Source organism: Neopsephotus bourkii, unplaced genomic scaffold (genome assembly GCF_033783945.1).
Source record: "Neopsephotus bourkii isolate Nb327-2 ecotype Australia unplaced genomic scaffold, CSIRO-AGI_Nbou_v1 NB_13, whole genome shotgun sequence".
Classification (NCBI taxonomy): Eukaryota; Metazoa; Chordata; class Aves; order Psittaciformes; family Psittacidae; genus Neopsephotus; species Neopsephotus bourkii.
Genome location: NW_026900530.1, coordinates 219852 through 225239, shown reverse-complemented (window position 1 = coordinate 225239; position 5388 = coordinate 219852). Strand labels below are relative to the sequence as shown.

At 36.9% G+C, this 5388-nt stretch overlaps 1 long non-coding RNA gene across 1 annotated transcript; it reads left to right on the top strand.

Annotated features, from left to right (window-relative positions):
• Positions 1 to 1013: 1013 nt before the first annotated feature.
• Positions 1014 to 4130, top strand: LOC133220454 (uncharacterized). Its single transcript, XR_009727738.1, has 2 exons — positions 1014 to 1413; positions 3857 to 4130. It is a non-coding gene; the product is annotated as an uncharacterized LOC133220454 (long non-coding RNA).
• The last annotated feature ends 1258 nt before the right edge of the window (positions 4131 to 5388 follow it).

Genomic DNA, 5388 nt, shown 5'->3' with positions numbered 1-5388 from the left:
TCACTGCAGCGGTTCTGCAAGATGTTTCTCTAACACAATTTCTGGAATAGCTTTTTAGAATGGTTTTCACAGAAATTGCTGAAGGAAGGAGACGTTACCTGAATGAATAATAAAAAAAAATGTGTGAGGCAGATGGTACAGAGATCTAGGATCTAATTTCTGCCAGACTTCAACTGTGGCCATTCATCTGCCTTTGAATTTTCTATGCGAGGATAACAAAACCAGCTTTGGAAAAACTCCCAGTTCTCCCTATAATCTTTAAGCAATTTCTAAGCAAATCTTGGAGATGTTTTGGTTTTCTTTTGACAAAGAAAAGTCCATAGTGTTCTTAGAGCTGTCTAAAATTTTTTGACATGGAGCTGCAATACAATTTTCCTTTGAAAAATTTCATTTTCAAGTAGAAAATCCTCACAGTTTGTGGGGGATTGGAAAGTTTCCAGTCAGATTTTTTCTTTTTTCTTTTTTTTTTTTTTCTGAAGAAAAGCAACATGAAAAGAGCAATGATTTTCTTGCTGAAAATAAGTAAAGACTGACATTAAAGTGCAGCTTTGAGAAAGCCAGTCTGGATTTCTGTCTAGCATACCACAGTAACCGAAATCTGCATCTTATGTTAGCTGTCTTTCTTTTCTTTTTTTTCTACTTTTTTACTTCTATAACTACCCTCTTATTTTTCTTTTTTTCCCTTGTGCATTTTATTTGTTAAATTTTAATTTTATGTTGGCATTTCATTATTCTTTTAAATCTTTCCCTTCTTCACTCATAATTTTAAAACTCTCTACATTTGTTTGACTACTTTTCTTCTTTTTTTTTTCTTTCTTTATCCCCTTTTTTTTTATCTGTTCTTTCCTCTATTTTTTTTTTTTTGCAGTTTTCCATATGCTCTTCTTTTGCCATGGAAGACGGATAGTCAAGGTAGACAGGAGACTACTCTCTTGGTCTCTGCTTGCACAATGACATTGGGTTTGTGTGGCAAGGGTGAGGTAGCATGGGGACTATATAGGTGGCTTCTGCAAGAAGCTTCCCCTGTGTCCAATGGATTCAATGCTAGTGGGCTCTAAGGCTCTAAGGCAAGGCCAAGCCCTTGGAGTTAGCGCCTCTGGGATAACATAGTTAAGAAGAGGGAAAAGTTACTGACAGTAGCAATTGCAGCCAGAGAAAAGTGAGAATATATGAGGGAAACAGCCCTGCAGACCCTAAGGACAGTGAAGAAAAAACCAAACAAAAAAACCATAAAAGATCTGTTGCTTTGAATACAAGAATCACTGTTTCTCTGCAAGTGTGCTCTACAAGGGAAAGTTGCAAGGGCAGCATTTGTGAGCTTTAAATGATGAGTGCAGAGCTGCTTATCTTCCCCAATCAATGATTCTTTCAGTGAATATGATCATGAAGGAAACTGAGTTCCTATGCAAACTGGTGCACATGTTGACTCTTACAAGTTAACGGTAACCCAGGCAGAATCAAAAGCAACTTCTGCTGAGTTTTGGTGGTTGGTGTTGTGTAACTGTACTTTGGTTATTACAAATAGTACTGTTTTAGAAGAAGAACAGAGCCCTAAGAGTGTGTGTGATTGTGACCTTGGATGTCAAACCCAATTCAGGGGTGGCATTTATTGGTGGTTCAGCCCAGTGAAACTAATGACCAAAGAAGATGCCACAGGGGTTCTATCTTTTTATGTAGCTGCACTCTCCCCTAGGCTACTTCCCTGGCTTAATCTCTCCCCTACCCAGCCTAGAAGTCCATTTATTTTTCTTATTTAAGGTTCCATAGACCTTTCATATTTAATATTAGTATAAAGGGAAAACCGCACCTCAGGAGAAAGATCAGAGTTGAGGCATCAGATTCATTCTTCCCTTAATGAAGAGGAACAGCAGGATGGATAAAAAGCAATGACTTAAAAAAATAAATTGGAATTTTAATTTAATAAAACCTTTACTGAGTACGACTGTTTAAAATTAAGTTTTAGGCCTATAGTTAGTCCAATTTATTCTGATGTATTAAATCATTCAAGGCTTAAGGAAAAAAATCCCAAAACGTGTTGCTGGCAAGGTGCTCGCATCAGGACACTGAGTCACTACTCATTAGCAGTGAAAAGAAAATAGTTGTTTCTAGGTTCCAATTACTTCATCAGGTGACTAAAGTCAACAGAGAGAAAATTGAGATATTTATTTTTACTGTGTAGTCTTCAGTTATTTTCCTAGAAAGATAGCAATTTATTTTTTTCCCCTTTGGAATTAAATATAACCGTTTTGCTGGCACTCAGCACTGAGTCTGAAAAAGCAGGATGCCTATTTTCTTCTACTACCTACGGTTAAAAATGAAGTGTAAGATGAGACCTAATCATTTTAAAATCTTGAGTTATATAATAGTCAGAAACAGCCATTGCAAATCACTTTAATAAACCTTCCTTTGTTGATTAAAATAATTTGTCTGAAAAGCAAAATATATTTTTTTAACTTTACAATTTTCCTCTTGAGGACACTTACATTAACTTGTATTTATGTATACTGATTTTAATCTACATTTTTGTAAAGTATTATCTTCTATAATATGCTTAATAAATGTGTATGATTAGAAAACTATGTATGTAGACATAATAGTTATGTTTAGTAGTAAATCAACATGTTCTGAAAGTTACCAGCCCAAAATAATCAGTCTCTCTTTAGGAAAACAACTGAGAAGTACCAATGCAAAACAAGACAAAAAAAAATCTTGTTAAAAATAAGTAAAATAAATCAGCAAGTTTTCTGTTTGGAAGGTCATGATTCTTTATCAGGCTGTTCTGTTCTAAACATTCATACAACTTGCTAAGAAGCCCAGAGGTCTAGCTCAACAGGGTTTAATACGCAATCCATAAGCACATGTGATAGCACAGGTTTTTCACAGCAAAAATCACAGTGCTACCACGTCCAGTCATGTCCCTGTCAGTCTTGAAAAACAAGAGCACATTTTCTAGGCATCTGCCATGAAGGAGATGTTGTTGATAGGTGTGTGTGAGCTGTTGTTAGGAGGATAGTATGTAAGAAATGAGCCTGATTTTTGCATGCATCTTTGTTTTCTGTTTAATTCAGAAAACTGTGACTGCCTGTCCTACCTTAGCAAGATGCCTATCTGGGTTAGAGAAATACAAGCAGCCCCTGCAGATGAGATATTGTTCCCCAAATCTGCAGAATCAAATTAGAAACAGGAATTGGAGGAGCAATTTGCTCAGAAGGCAGAGCAGCTCTTCACAGCACAAATTAAAATCTTGCCACTCGTTTGGGACTGGTCTCAATGCACACATACTTCATTTTGTCCATGGATATTATTCCAGTTGTTTCCAGTGTGAGTGAATGGAAACACATCCACTGTTTTAGGGCCTGAAGATGTGCTAACTGCTTTCAGTCCTCACTGGAATGAAGGCCTTTGCACTAGAGGGCAAAATTCACTTTGAAGAGTTTTACTCTGTCAGATCCTGAAAAAAGTAATGTAAACCGTCACTGAGCACTGAGGGGTAAAGGCCTAACTTGGATTTGGATTCTGATTTTTAACTGCTGTATTATGGGGTAGGGGGAAGCTCTGTTATCTTTTCAGCATGTACAATGTGTACGTGTGTGAAAGCAAATATTATTGCACAAAGAAATGATCTCCACATTTGCATATGCAGTTGTTTCAGGATTTACCCCATTTCAGATTATTGAGGGGACTAATATTTCTGTTTACTCATCAATACCCTCTTTTGTTTCTTTTGTAAAAGCTTTTTTCCCCTCCTCTTCCCCCACTCCTATCCCCCTGTTGTCTTTGTGCCTAGTATTTTTCCACACTTTATTTCCTAAAAGACTAGCGGGTTTGACGATGCATTGTGATTTCTTTTCTACAGGGCTTTATGAAGGAAGCTAGAGGCAGTTCTCATTAGTCTCACTGACATCTTTTATCACTTATCAGAGGAACAAGCAAACGGAGAGCAATTCCTTTGATCATGGCAAAAGTAGGAAGAGTATTAAAAACCCTATGAAGATTCACTAAGTAGAAAGTAGAAAAGACAGTCTGTGGTGTGTTTCAAAGAGGTAACATGATTTAAAGTTGCCAGATTTACTTGTATATATTAAAGAATTGTTAATGATGTTACATTTTACATGCATCCTTACGTCCTTGGTTGGGTTTTTTTGTTGCTCTGTTTTGTTTAAAAAAAAAAAAAAGAACAGGCAAAGATGTTCTTAGGTAGAATGGACAGATTAGATCAATTGGAAAATATCTCTAAAAGGTGAGCTGTGTCAGAAAGAAATTCTGTGATTCAATGAAAATTCTTGAAAATAAAAATAAGGCTGTAACAGTGGCATAATGGATTGAAAAAAGAAACCTATTCTCATGGGAAAATGTTAAGAAATCTGAAGAATTCCTTTTCTTTTGGAAGCATTCTGTGGTGAATCAATGTATGTTTGTGAAGACTGCATGTAGGAACTGCAGTGCTTGCAATTATCCAGGTATACCTGGCTGCCTAACTCTGACCTTAGAGTGCCACTGCTTCCTCGTTCTATGGAAAAATAAGATTTTTCTTGGTGGTTCTGAATATTGATTCAGTTAGCAAGATGTCCTGGTTTCATGCCTTGCATCATTACCAACAGGGCAGGGAGAAAAAGGGAAGCAAAGATATCCTTCTGCCTACAACTACTGAGCATTACACAGCCTAGATTCACCAGTGCTTTTCTGTATGGCTACAGCTCAGTTATCCACTGTTTATAAATCCCTTTCCAATTTCCGCATGTGATCAGCTCATATCTCAAAGCCCCAGATTTAAATTGCTCTTGAAGTCCCTTGTCTTAACCTGTGAAAATACAGAGATCACAATTATTTAAGCATTTTCTGTCAGCATAGACTCTGTGCCAGCTTTGTCCCTGTAGTGTTTTTTATTGCCATAGCTAGTTTTCAACTATGTTGAATTTGATTTGGAAAAGGTTGCAATGTAGTACATTTCTACCACACCTTTTATGCAAGCAAACCCAGAGCACTTTCTGATCAAGCTAAAATTAGCTCTGAACTACATACAAATTCCTAAAATAGTAATTTTAAAAAATGGTAAAAAGAAGGGTGAAATGTATGCACTCAGTTCAAAGTCAAAATAGGCAGAGGGGTAAGTTTTCTCTTACTCCAGAGTAAGAGAGGAGGACCTAATTCAGTGTATTGCTTTGTAACAGAGTTGGAGTGTGATACTCCAAGCAGTGCAGTGCACTGCTGTAACAGTACTGAGCAGAACTAATTGCATGACTGCTGTAAATGACCTGGAGGTTGCAGGTGAAGCAATATATAAGTGCGTTGTCAGAACTCCATCTATGTGCACATTGTTCTAACATTTGCTCCTTCTGATAAGAAGTGAGGAAGCCACGCAATTCTTTGTGATACAGGCCTCAGTCA